Below are 15621 nucleotides of genomic sequence, written 5' to 3'. Positions count from 1 at the left end.
GGTAGAAACCAACCAAATCAATCCAATGTCAACCACTCTTCTTGTTTTACAATATCTTAGACTGTATTTTTTAATTGTTATGCCATTATTATTATTATATTTTATAATTTATTAAACTTCTATGAAATTTATGTTGGCATCATTAAAACCTTTTTCTTTTTCTTTTCTTTTTTTTTTTGACACACAACTAATTTGTTGACCATTTAACCACACAAAAACTGCTGAGTGGCTGTCCTTTTTTAAAGTTCTTGAATTACCTTCCACTCAGCTGAAAGTGAGAAGAAATTATGGGAGGTGAAAAGTTAAGGGGTTTGGATAACTCAGATATACAACGAAGCATTTGGGTGCTTGTCAAGTTCAAGCCCCTTTTTAGTTTTTTATAATATTAGTTATAGGAAAATGTTCAGCTGCCAGGCAGGGCCTGGATATCTTTCATATTTCCATCAGCTGGAAATTAGAAAAAGAAATGCATTCCATATGAAACACATTATTGAAAGACAAATTATGTAGAAATAGTTTCTCAAATGTTATCTATTTTATATAGGAAGTACCTCTAAGAAAGGCAAAGCAAGTTTTGTTGACAGGGGAGGGGATTTGGGACACCTAATCTGACATGCATGATAATGTTCATTTTGGTTTATTCCACAGCCATGTGCTTTGCTAAAACTCTGCTTACCTTGATTTGGGGTTTCTCATCTTTTCCTTTTCCTGGCTTGGCTTTAGCTTTTAAACTAAAAATAAAAATAAATGAAAGCAGAGAACAATTTTTACAAGCAAGTGTCTTACAAGAAATAACTGTAGTCTCATAAAGTTTTATCTTTTTTGATTTGTTGCAATTTGAGATGTAATAAAACGTAAGGCAAGGTTTAACATCATGTCTCTAAGTCTAAATATAGTACTTTCCTAACTACCTTCATCAATGGAACTCACGAACTTTTAAATTTGAGTATGCCAAGATTTTTAGTGCTGCCAGCATCTGCTAGGATCCTCCTTACAGGTTTTTCAGAGGGACAGAGACTGCACGTAGGAAACTTGGCATCACTTCTATTGTTACCACATTAGATAATGTGTGACTAATGTCTAATTTTTCAACAAAAACCATTTCAACAGATACCAGATTTGAAGATAATCTACTAAAATGTAAAGTTCAATATTCTGTATCAGATAGATTATACACAAAATTTTGACTTAAAAAGGTGTAACATTTTAGCTTCAAATATATTTTATAAGCTAAGATTTAAACATATTTAGGTACTTCATATCAGATAATAGAAAACAGTATACCGAGTTTGAATTTTTCCAAGTAAACATGTACTCTGCAAACACTAAACTAACAAGATCATGTTCTCTTTCCTCCAAATGTATTATGTTTTTAAATCAAAGACTTATTTTAAAAAAATAATACTCTTTCTCATGTGGAGGGAAAATTTGTAATCATTCTTATGTGGCAATACGAGGACAGTAATATTAGAAATCTTAACATGTCAGCCTAATGTTTAGTGATTTTGTAAAAGTTCTATGCAGTATCTACTTCACAAACATTTCTGTAAAGAGACTAATTTTTAAATTGAAAAAATCTTCCTTGTATATTAGGGAGAAATTGAATGGCCTCTGAAACTTGTTAGGTCTTACGAAACTAGCAGTTTCTTGGCTAACAAACAATATGCCACTCCAGGCCATTCCTTCCAACTGACTCACTAAGTCAGAGGCAAAGCATGGCGTCTAAATGCCAATGAAGACATGGCCCTTATTTTCATGATACAGTTTCATGTTTTGGATATTCTCATTCTAGTGAAAATCAAATTATGTCTATTTATCACAATCTGGTAGTTCCTTGTGTGTAAATGCTGCATCTTATTTCCCTTTGTATCTCCCCAGGCATCTCTATAGCAGCAGGGGGTAATCCAGTGTTTACTGAATTGAGTTAATCTAAGGTGGGCTATTTTCCTCTTCTAGTAATTGTGACTTCTACGCTGTTGGGTTTGAGTTTTTTGTTTTTTGTTTTTTGTTTTTTGTTTTGTTTTGTTTTGTTTGGTGTGTCCCTGGGTTAGACCATCACTCACTGATTTTTGCCCTACTTAACAGGAGCAGCTTACTAATAAAAAGTTGCCTCTTCGATTTTCAGGCTGAAGTAAATAAACAGCAAAATTTTGGAAAACGCCAGGAAGGGGTAGGAGGCAGCAGGAATGTGCTGTCAGGGATTTTTCTGTCCACTGGGGGATTTGGTGCAGTGGAAGAAAACAGGTTTAAAATTAAGATGAGATCATTTTCAAACTCCTGCCATTTTCCAGAAGTGGCAGCTTTTTACTGAGCTTCGGTTTATCATCTGTGAAATGGGAAGAACAAGGTTTAACCTTTGGAATGTCAAGAAGAGAAAATAAGATGTTACATGTAAAGCATTCAGGATAACACCAAACACAAAAATGGTCACTATTAAAATTTGAATCAGAAGGATTATGGTGTGACAACATAAGAAATTTCTTTTTAGTACACATTCCTAGATAGAAATGACTCAAACTGTCAAAAAGGTTTTGAAGTGCTTCCTCTTAATTCAACAATATATGAAGAAGGCTGACCTCATCCAGAGAATTCACCTGCCAATGAGAAGACAGCCAAGTGCTCCAGCATTACAGAGGGCAACTCCCTGCCCCTCTCCGGGTTGGAGGTCTGTGTGGGAGGCTACATATCTGACCAACATGGTAGAAACAAGCAGCATCCTTTAGGATCAATCACTAAGGCTAAGAGTCCTTAGCAATCTCTATGATAAGACAAAGAATCCCACATTGGCTTGTAAAACAAAATCCAACCATAAAAGAAAATGATACCGTATCAACAAAAATGAAAAGACAGACAACAGAAGTTGAATACTAAACTAAAGGAAATCTCAAAGTATAATTAAATATTAAAGGCATCTCACTTCAGGGAGGTGGAACTTAATCTCCTCCTCTACCCCATGGTAAATGTGAGCTGCACTTAATGATTTACTTCCAAGTAATAGGATATGGAAAGATGGGGCAGTAATTTTGCAGCAGAAAAAAACTGACAAAAACTACTTCAGCCAGGTGATAAAGGTTAACACTGCCAATGAGAACTCATGTCAATAGCACATAACCCTGACAAAGTGTAATAAAGAAGGGCAGTTCACCTCTGTGTACTCTTCCCTGAAACTCATAAGTCCAGTCTAACCATAAGAAAAACATCAGACATACTCAACTTGAGTGGAAGTCTACAAAATACTTTATTAAACTGTTTCTTAGAGCTGTCAATCGCTTCTTGGCCTTTTGGCTAAGATCAAGTGTAGTATCTTAGAGCTGTCGAGATTGTAAAAAACAAGGAAAGAATGAGAAACTGTCACAGACTAGGGAACACAACTAAGTATCATGTCTTATGTTGGATGAGATCCTGGAAGAGAAAAAGGACATTAGTGAAAAAACTTGTGAAATCTGAATAAATCCTAAGGTTTACTTAGTAGAAATGTACCAGTGTTGGTTTCTTAGTGTGGCCGATGTATTCTGGTAACATAAGATGTTAAAAATAGGAAAAACTGCAGGAGAGATATTATTTCTACAATTTTTTAAATAAATCTAAAACTATTCTAAATTTTTTTAAAGATTGTTTTAAAAGAGGAAAAAGTATTTATCAATCAATTTTTTTCATATGTTGAAAAATTTGCAATCCATAATTGTTTATGACAGTCATGGCAAACATGAAGAGAGAGTAGTATCAAGTTATAGGAAGCTAAACCTTAGAAATACAAATAGTGGAAGACTTTAACACTCCTTTCACAGGTTTGATCTCAAATAGGCAAAACTAAAGATGAAGATAATTATAATAAAATACTTAATGCAGTTAAATTAGAGTACCATATCCATATTAAGGTCCACACAATAGTTAATCATATATAAGGACTTAAAGAAAACTATATAGTCCCAAGATTTGGGAGTGAACAGACCAAAGTAGTTGGCTATAATAAACTTATACCACATACACAAAAATGAATGACAAACCACCAAAAGCACAAAAAAAACATTTTCAGGTTTTGTTTGTTTGTTTAGGGGGAGTGGTAAAGGGAGAGGGAGAGAGAGAATTTTAACCAGATGCCACATCCGATGCAAGGCTCAATCTCACAATCCTGAGATCACAACCTAAGCAGGAGTCAAGAGTTGGATGCTTAATTGACTGAGCCCTCCCAGGGCCCCATTTTTCACATTTTAAAATATTCTCTGATGAAAAAAAGATAAAAGTATCAAACACTTGATACACAGGTTATTTTGAAAATAAAAACAATAGGAGCTTTGTATATCAAAACTTAGATGATGTGGCCAGAGCAGCACTTAAACAAGAATTCTATTTTAATTATACAATGTTTTTAATATTGAAAAGAGACTGAAAGAATGCAAATGTATTCAATTCAAAAAGTCAGGGGGGAAATAAAAAATAAATCCTAGGAAAGAAAGAAAGATATATATATATATATATATATATATATATATATATATATACAGAAATCCAGCATTTGAAAATTAGGAGATAGTAGAATTAATAAGCAAACTCAGGATGTGAATCTTTAAGGAAAAAATGTAAATGTAAAGATAATTTTACTTAAAAAGTAAGGTGAAAACAGAAAATTAGAAATGAAGAGAGGGACAAACAATGAAATATGAGCAATTACTATAGAGATCTTTATGGGTGCAAACAGCTCAATATAATGAAAGATTTTCTACACAACGCAAGTTACTTAAATTCACTTAAATAGCCATGTTATAATGTGAACAATCTATAAATTTGCTGCATAGAATATCAGTAGGTTTCCTATATGTGATTCCACCTTTCCTTCTGTGCTGTACTAAGTCTGAGGTTCTAGGACTAAGTATCTGACATGAAGGTGAGTGGGGCTGGTCTTTGCCTATGGTCATGGACCAAAGAGGACCTGGACCTAAATAGTTGCTGGCACAGGTGCGCTCTGAAGTACCAAGTCCATGAGAACAAAAACTGGGTGCAAATAAAAGAGTATATGATATATAAAAGATAAAATGGAGCTGAGATTTTGCTTGGCTAAGCCAAGAAAGATGGTCTAGGAGAGACCAACCCGGGGGAAAAGTATGAGCTATTAACAGCTCAAGCCAATTCACAACTGGAGGTCACTATCAGTTAAAAGGTAATTTTCATAAATTATTTTAATTCAAGGAAAAATCTCAAGGGCAAGAAATAGATTTTTCTAAATTGATGTTTCAAAGAAGAACAGAGAAAATATAGCTTACATCTTTAGCTTGCAAACACCACAATACATCCAACTGGGTTAAATGTGTGTATGCATAAATGAATACATGTGCATGCACATACAATAATAGGAGAGCACTTAAATGAATATCTGACATGATTCTCTAAGCATTAAAGCAATAAATTAACAAAAGATCCATATGCTTGTTATGTACATTTTGATGTCTGCATTCATATACATTCAATAAGTATTTGAGTCCTTACTTATTGCCAAGCACTTAGAAATACAAAGATAAGCAAAAACACATAAAGCCCTGCCTTCATAAAGTTTATAATCTAGTGTGTGTAGGAAGGTCAGGGGGAAGAGAAGTATCAAATATGAATTAAAGAATTATAGAACAAATATAAAATTAAAAGTATGATAGGAGAGTTCAAGGAGGTGCATGCTTCTGTGATAGGATAAAATACGGGGATTTGATCTAAACTGTGAGCTCAGGAAAGGCCTTCCCAGAGAAGCAGTGATTGAACTGATCTCTGAAAGATGAGGAGGAAATGTGTCAGTGAACTAGGAATAGTCCCTAAGAATATATTCAGCCCTTCCTTTGCTCTTACTATGCCCACTTTTTTTTTGGGGGGGGGGGATTTGGCTCAATTTATTGATCATATTTATATCTATTGCGTTAGTGAGGAGGTGCCAGGGGCTGAGCCTCAGACATCATTTCTGCTCCCAAGTTTGAGGACCAGGGGATGTCTGGGTTTTATTGTCGGAGAGATCTGAGCTGCAGAGATTATTTTTCTCATTCCTTCCCTCATGGCCTTGGATAACCTTCACTCCAGAGATTCTGGGCTCAGGGATTCCCTCCTCAACTCAAGGTACAAGCACTGTGATTGGGTGGACAGGCAAGGCTGAAGTCAGTCCTGGTAAGCACAAGCCCACCCAATCCATCTTCCTTCCACTGATCTTTCTCTCTTTTCCACTTGCCTCACAATGGCCAGAGCCTGGCTTGGTGAGCATTTATCCCTAGATGAAGGCCCTTAACTGCTGGACCATAGCCAGCTTCCCTTAAAGGCAGGAATCTAAGCACCACCATGTTCTGTACTGGGCAGCTTCCCTATCCTGGCTTTTCTATGAAAACAAACAGCTTTTTTGGTGAAGGAAAAGAAGGAGCAGGTGGACACGATACATTTGAGTACTAAGAATATTGAAGCAGTAATCTAATTGAAAAATAGAAAAAATTAATACATTAATCAAAGATATTTTTACAAATCCAACCATGGGAGTTAGGAAAGATGAGGGTATTTGGAGTGTAGTGATCAAGGGTCAGAGTATGCAAGCAGATGAAGCTGGAGAAGCAGGTGGTAGTCGTACAAGGCATTATAAGACAAGTTAAAAATATTTATTTTACCTTATAAGTAATAGGAAAGCAGAGTTATGTGAGAGGTGGGATGAAGAATGTGAGGTGGGAAATACAATCAGGTTTTATATTGAAAAGAATGATGTGACTTCAGTGGGAAAAATGGAAGATTAGTTAGGAAAACACTACTGTAGGCAGGAAAGTATAGCAGTATGAATGTAGGTTGTTGCTGTGAAGATGGAAAAAAATTTAAGAAAGCAAGAGAAATATAAATAGTGCAGTTGACAAGGTCTTTTGATAGTTGAGAAACTGAGATCATGTGTTTGGCTTTAGACATGTTGAGCATGAAGGGTCTATTTACTATTTCTATGAAACAACCCTAAAGTTTAAGGAATGTGAAAAATATTTTCTTTTGTGCATAGATTTAGTAATTTTGTGCATGTGGATTAGTAATTCACATGAGCCACAAAAAAGATGGCTGGTTATTGGTCTACGACAAGCGGGAAGACTTTGAAGCTGGAATGGACTCTATAGCTGAAGGCTGTAATCTTCTAGAGATTTCTTCACTCAATGTATCTAATAGTTATGTGATCAGCTAGGAGCTCAGCAGAAGCCATTGGCCAGAGTGCTTGTGTATTGTTCTTATCAGTTGGCTAAGCTTTCTCACAGCATGGTAGCTTCAGTGCAGTCAGACTTCTTACAAGATGACACGACACAGAGCTCCAAAGAGAACCTTCTAGTAAACAAGATGGAAACTTCATCACCCTTCTGCCATTGGTTATAAGCAAATCCCAAGTCCATCCAAATTCAAGGGGAAGAAACATAGATCTACCTCACCATGGAAAGAATGCCAAATAATGTATGGCTCCATATTATTTATATTCTTCCCACGTACAAAATACATTTACAACCTTCCAAAACACTTGACAAGTATTTTTGCATGATGGCATCAGGTTTAGTCTCAAAACCTAAATCCTCTAAATCAGATCCAGATGTAGAGGAGTCTCCTCAAGTATACTTCCTTAGGTACAACTCCAAGAACAGAGTTCCTCTCAATTAAACTTCTATGAAGTAAAGACACAAGCTATATACCTCCTATATTAGTCAGGGTTCTCCAGAGAAACAGAACTAGTAGGATGCATATATGTATAGGAATGTACATGTTCAGAAGTTCCAAAGGCCTCTCTTAACTTTGTTCTGTTTTTCTTTTAGGTCAAGCTGACATGGTGTTTTTTAAAACTATGGGCCTCCTTCTCATCAATTCACTGTCCACTATTAGATAAAAAGCATGCCAACACATGATAATTTTCAAGATAGTCCCTCTCTTCCTTGGGTTCCCTGGGCTGGAAAGGTAAGTCTGTGAGTCATCAATGTAATAGGTAGTAATTGCAGCCATACGTGTGGGTGAATCTGCTTACAGTGACAGAGTAAGTAGAGATCAAGGAGTGCTTATGACCAAACCTATGCTGTCAAAGAAAAAATATTAACAAAATTAAAAGGTAAAGGCAATGGGCATTTGTATTTATAATAAGTATAATGGACCAAGGTTTGATAGCCTTAATATATAAAAGATTCTTTTTAAAATAATTAATTATTAAAATTATGAATACCTAAGAAGAAAAAAATACCTAAGAAAATCTATCTCTCCAGACAGTGAAATACAAATATCTTGGACAAGCTATCAGTGAAATAAATAAAAACAAATAAAAACAAAATTATATTAAAAAAAAAACAGTCAAATTGAAAGACTCTTGAAGCATTTGAACTCAAAGTCAGGAAGGGTAAGGTTAGGTCATCACTCACATATACTGGGGCTGTATTTTGGTACTAGAGGGCAGTGTTTGGGCAATATAGAGGACAGGTATTAGAAAATTCATTTACTTAGCAATTCCATTCCTAGAAAATAAATTTAGAGAAGTGGTTAAATATTGTGTGTGGCAATGTGCACTGACGCACCATTTTTGTACAGGAATGATAGTTGAAGCATCTTTTTTAATAAAGGAAAAACAGGAGTGGTCAACATTTCCGACAATAGAGGAATGGTTAAGTAAATTATGAGACGTACACAGGATTAAGAACTAAAAAGCTAAGAATAATTATGCTTTAATAAAATAGATTACAATATGAGGGTAATTGAGGAAAGCAATAAAATAGTATAAAATATGATTCCAATTTAGTTTTAAAATAAATGCATTAGAATTCAGAAGGAAATATATCAAAATGTTAACACCATTTATCTCTGTTGATGCAATTATGGATTTTTATTTTCTCCTTTATTCTATCTAGTTTTCTTTTTCATTTTCCCACAATAAGCATGAATTACTTTAAGCAACAGAAAACAATAAAAATAATAAAAGTGAGCTTAAAAGATGTGGTACTTAAAGGCTTTTCTTTGAGCAATCGCACAAGAAAAGACTAAGTGCTTAGTAATAAAGGCCCCGAGGAAAAAGTGGACATCCCAGCACAGACGGCAGGATAAAAATGCAATATGGGGAGCACAGAAAAAGATTCAGACTGAATCAAAACAGAGACAATTCCCTTAGGTGGGTGGTTTTCTAAAAATTTGGCACAGAAACCACTTAGCCATACTCGATCTTGCCCAGAAGCATTAAAAGAAAAACAAACAGAGCTGCTGTGGCTGAAGACAGAGACAGAGCCTGGAGCTGTGCTGCCTGCCACCCTTGATCCATGCTCACGCCTTGCCTTGCTCACCCCCCACCCCCCAGCAAGCTCTGCAGAAGAATAAGATGTAAGGAACGCAGTTTGAAAATCAAGAAAGTCATCTTATGTTCAGGTTTATCGTCCGCCACCCTGATAAAGATGAGCTGGAAATGATCAGAATTCACCGTGTAATCTTCATGATTCGAGATCTTACAATGTAAGAAAACATGCAATTCTCCTGACAGGATAGGTTGGTTCACTGATTCTCCCCAAATGCACTGGCCCACATCTGCCTTAAAACCCTCATTTAAAATATCATGCGAGGTATTAACATCTAGAGGCGCTTGGCCTCGAAATATTGTACTTGATCTTCTGAGTTATCCAGAGTAGGAAAAACAGAAAAGACAGATAAGAGTGCATCTAAAATGGGCCGTGGCACTGAGGGGCAGCTTTGGCTTGATCACCCTCCACCGTGCTTAACACCAAAAGGAAAAGAGGGGCCCAGAGACAACTGAAACATTTGGACGGATCTTACTGAGTCTACTCAGAACTTCTCAGAGGTTGCAGCAGGTTGTCTTTTCTCACAAGAGCGCCAGTGGCTGCAGTGAAGATGAATGGGGACCTTATTTTCTCACTGCAAGAGAAACAGTAGCACAAACACATTCTAGAAACTATACTGCCCAATGTATAACCATCAACCGCATGAGGCTTTAAGCTCTTAAAAGGTGGCTGGTCTGAGCTGAGACATATACTAAGTGTAAAGTGCACATCAGATTGCAAGGACTTAGTACCAAAAAGGAATATAAACTACCTCGTTAATAATTTTCACCTTAATTATATATTGAAATGTATGGTTTTGGTATTTTAAGTTAAATAAAATACACAACTAAAAGTATTTTCATGCCTTACTCTTTTTCTTTTTTAATGTGACTACTAGAAAATTTAAAATTACTTATGTGGCTCACATTTATGGCTGGCATTAAATTTCCACTGGACAGTACGTTATAGAACAAACTGTTATAAAACAAACAGAATTGGGGCTGAGGCTGTTAGTCCCACTGGTCTTGCTTGGGATTTTTTGGTGGGGAGAGGGGAGGGTTCCTTGTTTTACGGATGAAGGGAGAGAAAACAACTCTGTCCTTTTGAGTCCTTGATGTATCAATTGGGGTTTCAGTTTCTTTGTGGAAGCAGGAAATACCAGTTGCATTCCACAATAAATGAGGGAGATGTGGACTAACCCAAAAATGCACCCAGAATGAGCTTTCTGTTGGCCTGTGCAATGGTTAGAAACTGTGTTAAGTCCGTTGGTCAATCTGGTTCTGTTTTGCTGCCAGTATTAAAAGGAGGAAGTTATTAAACAGACTCTGTATTTAAAAAATGAGTATTGACTATCAAAATGAGCTTGGGAATACTCTCTATAGTGAGAGCTGGTCTTAACTTTTATTTAGGGCTATGTCCTCTTATATGTAGGTGTAAACCTTCATGCACAATGCTTTTCTCTGAAATTAAACATAAATCTCCTGAAACCCATGGATTCTTGCCTAACACTAAGTTATAGATTTCTCCAAGAACATCTTCATTCATCATTTAAACATATTGCACAGTCTGAGTAACATAATAGTCGATTCTAAGATGCAGTTTACATTACACAGTCCCATACTTTCAAGGGCCTTAGTAGTTTTATTCATTTATTCCACAGATATTTATTGAGCACTTACTGTGTGCCAGGCACTCTGCCAGGCGTTAGGGATGCCATGGGAATGATAAATAGGACAAGATCACCGACCTCTAGAAATTACAGTTGAGTGTAGAGGGTAGACATTTATCAAACAATCACATGTGAGAGTTCTGAGAAGCAAGAAACAGGGAGAATTCACAGCTTTGAGGGGAAATGAGTTGTAGATGGAAGGAGGTATAGTTCTTCCAAATATAATGGGAAGAGTAATGCCCTCAATCTGAATAGCTACAAAAGGAGCCAATGTGCTTAGCATCAAGTATGCGAGGGGAGAGCAAACGTAGATGGGATGCCTAATATATCCCAGCTACATAATCTAGACATAAAATCATTCATTATTTAGACATGGCCAACTACTCAAAGCAAGATTTAATTTCACAGAACGGCCAGGAATTAAGCGTAAACTCATGCATCAGTGCTGAATTGCAGGTTGGTGGGAGGCATACTCAGCCCATAACAGCAGAAGGAAACATTTGGCGGTAGAGACAGGTTTGTCGTTACCATCTAGGAAATCCATTATGTACCAACACTGAACTTCCATACTTGCTAAGACTCTTTAGTGGGTCTAAATACCACTGCAGAAATTGAAACGTAGGTCAAGATGGATGTCCAGTGACTAAGCATACAGAATGTGGGGGAGTGGGGCATGGAAAGGGAGAAGGATGATGAACCGTAAGATAAAAACCCAGCCATGGGACCTTTGCTTTCAGGAATATTCAGGAACAATGTTGACCTGGAGAACATTGTGGAAGTCCAGTGGCTTCCATGATCCAGGTTATATGTGTAAATGTGATCAATGCTAGAGCCCTATGACCGACCAAGGTCAGTCTCTGAGGGATGTTGCTTAATACTAACTTCCCCAGTTTGGAAGGAAACATAGGGACGGGGAGTCCCTAGTTTTTTCTGCTTTAAGTCAGTATTGCCCCCACGTGATTTTGATACACTTTTAAAAATACTGCTTTATGTTTAAATATCTCCTAGACAGATATATTTTTGTGTGTACAGTTGAGTGAGGGACTGTATTAGGAATATATACTTCACAGGAGACTCTTTCTGGGGATTATGATATGTACTCAACCCTAGAAGAGTACAGTTGTTTTAGGGACTGAGAGGGAGACAATGACTCACAATCTTGTCACCATTAAAACTTGGGAAGGCAACAATAGAGAAAAAGCAATGACCAGCAGAAGATATACATGATTCTGATCAAATCTGTAAGAAGGAGATGGTACTTCAAATAGGCTCTTTTTAAAAAGATTTTTTATTTGTTCATGAGAGACACAGAGAGAGAGGCAGAGACATTGGCAGAGGGAGAAGCAGGCTCCCCACATGGAGCCCGATGCAAGACTCGATCTCAGGACTCTGGGATCACACCCTGAGTTGAAGGCAGAAGCTCAACCACTGAGCCACCCAGGTGTCCCTCTTGAGATGTCTTTGGTGCAAAAGGTGGTTTTTTGTTTTTCACATTTTTTAAAGTTTAATTTGCCAACATATAGTATAACATCCAGTGCTCATCCCATCAAGTGCCCTCTTAATGCCTGTCACCCAGTTACACCATCCCCCCAGCCACTTCCCCTTCTGCAACCCCTTGTTTGTTTTCCAGAGTTAGGAGTCTCTCATGGTTTGTCTTCCTCTCTAATTTTTCCCACTCAGTTCCCCTCCTTTCCCCTATAGTCCCTTTCACTATTTCTTATATTCCAGGTATGAGTGAAACCATATGATGATTGTCCTTCTTCGACTGACTTATTTCACTCAGCATAATACCCTCCAGTTCCAACCACATCAAAGCAAATTGTGGGGATTTGTCCTTTCCGATGGCTGAGTAATATTCCATTATATGAATATCCATTCATCTGTCAAAGGACATCTCAGCTCCTTCCACAGTTTGACTATTGTGGACATTGCTGCTGTGAACATTGGGGTGCAGGTGTCTTGGCGTTTCACTACATCAGTATCTTTGGGGTAAATACCCAATAGTACAATTGCTAGGTCGTAGGGTAGCTCTGTTTTTAACCTCTTGAGGGATCTCCACACTGTTTTCCAGGGTGGCTGCACCAGTTTGCATTCCCACCAACAGTGCAAGAGGGTTCCCCTTTCTCCACATCCTCTAACATTTGTTGTTTCCTGTCTTGTTAATTTTTGCCATTCTCATTGGTGTAAAGTTGGTATCTCATTGTGGTTTTGATTTGTATTTCCCTGATGGCAAGTGATGCGGAGCATTTTCTCATGTGCGTATTGGCCATGTGTAGGTCTTCTTTAAATAGGCTTTGAAAGAGAATCATGATTTAGAAAGTTGAAGGTGACAAGAATTCCATGTGTAATAGGTATATAGTCATTTAAATGTAGATAAAATTTGTGATACCTGATATATGAATATATTTATAATATAAAATAAAGAAAAAAACTAAACAAAGAGTTTAGTTTTAATATGTAAATCAATACTGTATTGGTAATATTGACAAGAATATAAAATATATTAATTTTATTCTCTATTTTCTAAACCTTATATATCTTGCTTACGAAGTATTCAAATTAGAATAAAAATCATACATCAAGTCATTCTAATGCTAATAAAATCTTTAATGTAATCTTTGATTGATAGATCTATCATTAGTTAAATGATGCTTCTTTCTTAGCTGAGATTTTACATATTAAATTATTCCGAAAAAAAAAAATTATTCCGAAGAATTCTTCACTAAAGTGAAGGTCATTAGGTGGCTGGGGATGTGATGAGGCACCTGTGGAGATTCTTCTGGTTTCCCCAACCAATTTCAACTCTATCTCTCTCTCTCCAGCCACCATCTGATAGCAAAAGGCACTGGCCCTTTGTCATGACCCCCTTGACCTAAGTATGCAAGCTGAAGTGAGAGTGGAAGAGGATGAGGTGAAAAGAGAAGGGTGTATTAATCACGTTTGTAGCTTCTGCAAACTTGATGGTTTAACAACTGCCCTAAGTTCACATGCCAGACACCCCTCGTCCCAGACAACATGATAATGGGGCTGAGTTCCCTTGTCTTGGCTTTCTGTGCTCCCCTACCCCTCAAGAGGAGTCCTCCTCCCAGAGGCGTGCTTTTCAAATACAAACCAACCAATTCAGAGGCTACACCCACTATCATCTCCCTCGTCAGGCTCTCACTCTGGGCAACTGTACACACCAGCCTACTCACCACAGGGCCAGACGTGAGAGAGCTAAGGACAGCTCCTATGCTCCAAAGTCCACCGAAATTATTCAAAGTAGCCAATCCTGCTTTCCTTGCCTTGCCTGTTCCTTCTTGTGGAAACCATGAGAAAGGCTTTTACCCATAGTTCTCCTCCTTCCCTCTGCCTCCTAACCCTGGTGCTTCCCTGTGTGGCTCCCAATGGCATGACCTGTATTCCCTCCCTTGGAATCTGCATATAATAGACTGTCTTTTCAATGGCAACTGTATCTTAATCTGTTGGCCTTACCAGATCTCAATAATAATAAATCCTATTAAAATGAGGGGGATGCCGGAAGAAGGGATGAGGGGGTTAGTTACTGGTTAATTCTACTTACTTGAGTTAAGAATCTGCATATTTTGTCTGTTTTGTTCCACCGAAGAAGGGCAAGAGGGTGGCCTCCTTTCAAAGTCCAGTCAGGAAACAAAGGGTGCTGGTGGGGAGACACCTGGTTGAAGCGCAGTTAACAAGCAGGACAAAAGCAGGAAGGGAAACAGAGGAAAATAGCAGCGAATGGCAACTGCTGCCAGGCTGAGCAAGTAACCGTGCTTAAAAGAGCTGCAGGAGCAACTGGGTGGAGTGAGAGGGGTGCGGGGTAAGAGGAGGTTTCTTCTTTGGGAGAACTGGCCACACACAGTGGGGAGGAGGCCCTCACTGCCACCTCTCGCTGACACATTCTTTGGGTCTTTAAAAAGGGATCCCAGGAAGATCTTCTCCTCATAAACTTTCTCACATTGTTCAGGGATGGTCAGTACTTCCCAGGGTAAAGTTTTCCACTAATGCAAAGTTTCCCAATCGTACCTGAACGAACACTCACAACCTGAACATTAAGCCCCACGTGTGCCTCAGGTTTGTCCCAAACTCTTCAGCCATTATCAGATTTCTCCCAAATGTGTCTGTGTGGGTCTCCTTCCAGCCAAGGACATTTGAACCTGAAAGAAATTCCTGAAAAACCTGAAACAAATAACAGAATTGCCTCAGCAGGTCTCCCCATGCTATGCTCCAGTGCCCACACAAACAAACAAAATATGTAGCAATCATAGTGGTGTATGGTTTCTGAGGAAAAACCACACATGCTAGAATTCATTAATTAATTATAGTGCTTATCACGCTTACCATTAGACCATTTACCAAATGGTAGAAAAAGTTTCCAATATTTAGTGAGTAGTACGGCTGATTGATGAGTGCTCCCTGAGGATAAACCCATAAACCCTGGTTTATTATATTTCAGACAGATAGACTCAGCACTCCGAAGAAGAGCAAATTTTGTAAGCCCAGCGAAAGAGATTTTAAATAAAAGATTCATACATATATATAAATACATAAGCCAGAGGGGCCTGGGTAGCACAGCAGGTTAAACATCTGGCTTCGGCTCAGGTCAGGATCCAGATGGAGCCCCGCAATGGGCCCCCTGCTCAACGGGGAGCCTGCTTCTCCCTCTCCCTCTGCTGC

General features: G+C 37.9%; 1 long non-coding RNA gene and 1 pseudogene across 1 annotated transcript in view; both read left to right on the top strand.

The window, feature by feature from the left end:
• LOC106558802 overlaps positions 1-15621 on the top strand; it is a 236476-nt gene that overhangs the window by 202956 nt on the left and 17899 nt on the right. Inside the window, exon 6 of the long non-coding RNA XR_005353859.1 lies at positions 7788-7926. This is a non-coding gene — a long non-coding RNA (uncharacterized LOC106558802). The remainder of the gene's footprint in view (positions 1-7787; positions 7927-15621) is intronic.
• LOC119869931 lies at positions 3266-3353 on the top strand (annotated as a pseudogene).

This window comes from Canis lupus, chromosome 1, assembly GCF_011100685.1.
Source record: "Canis lupus familiaris isolate Mischka breed German Shepherd chromosome 1, alternate assembly UU_Cfam_GSD_1.0, whole genome shotgun sequence".
Classification (NCBI taxonomy): domain Eukaryota; kingdom Metazoa; phylum Chordata; class Mammalia; order Carnivora; family Canidae; genus Canis; species Canis lupus.
This window is presented reverse-complemented; position numbering and strand designations above follow the sequence as displayed.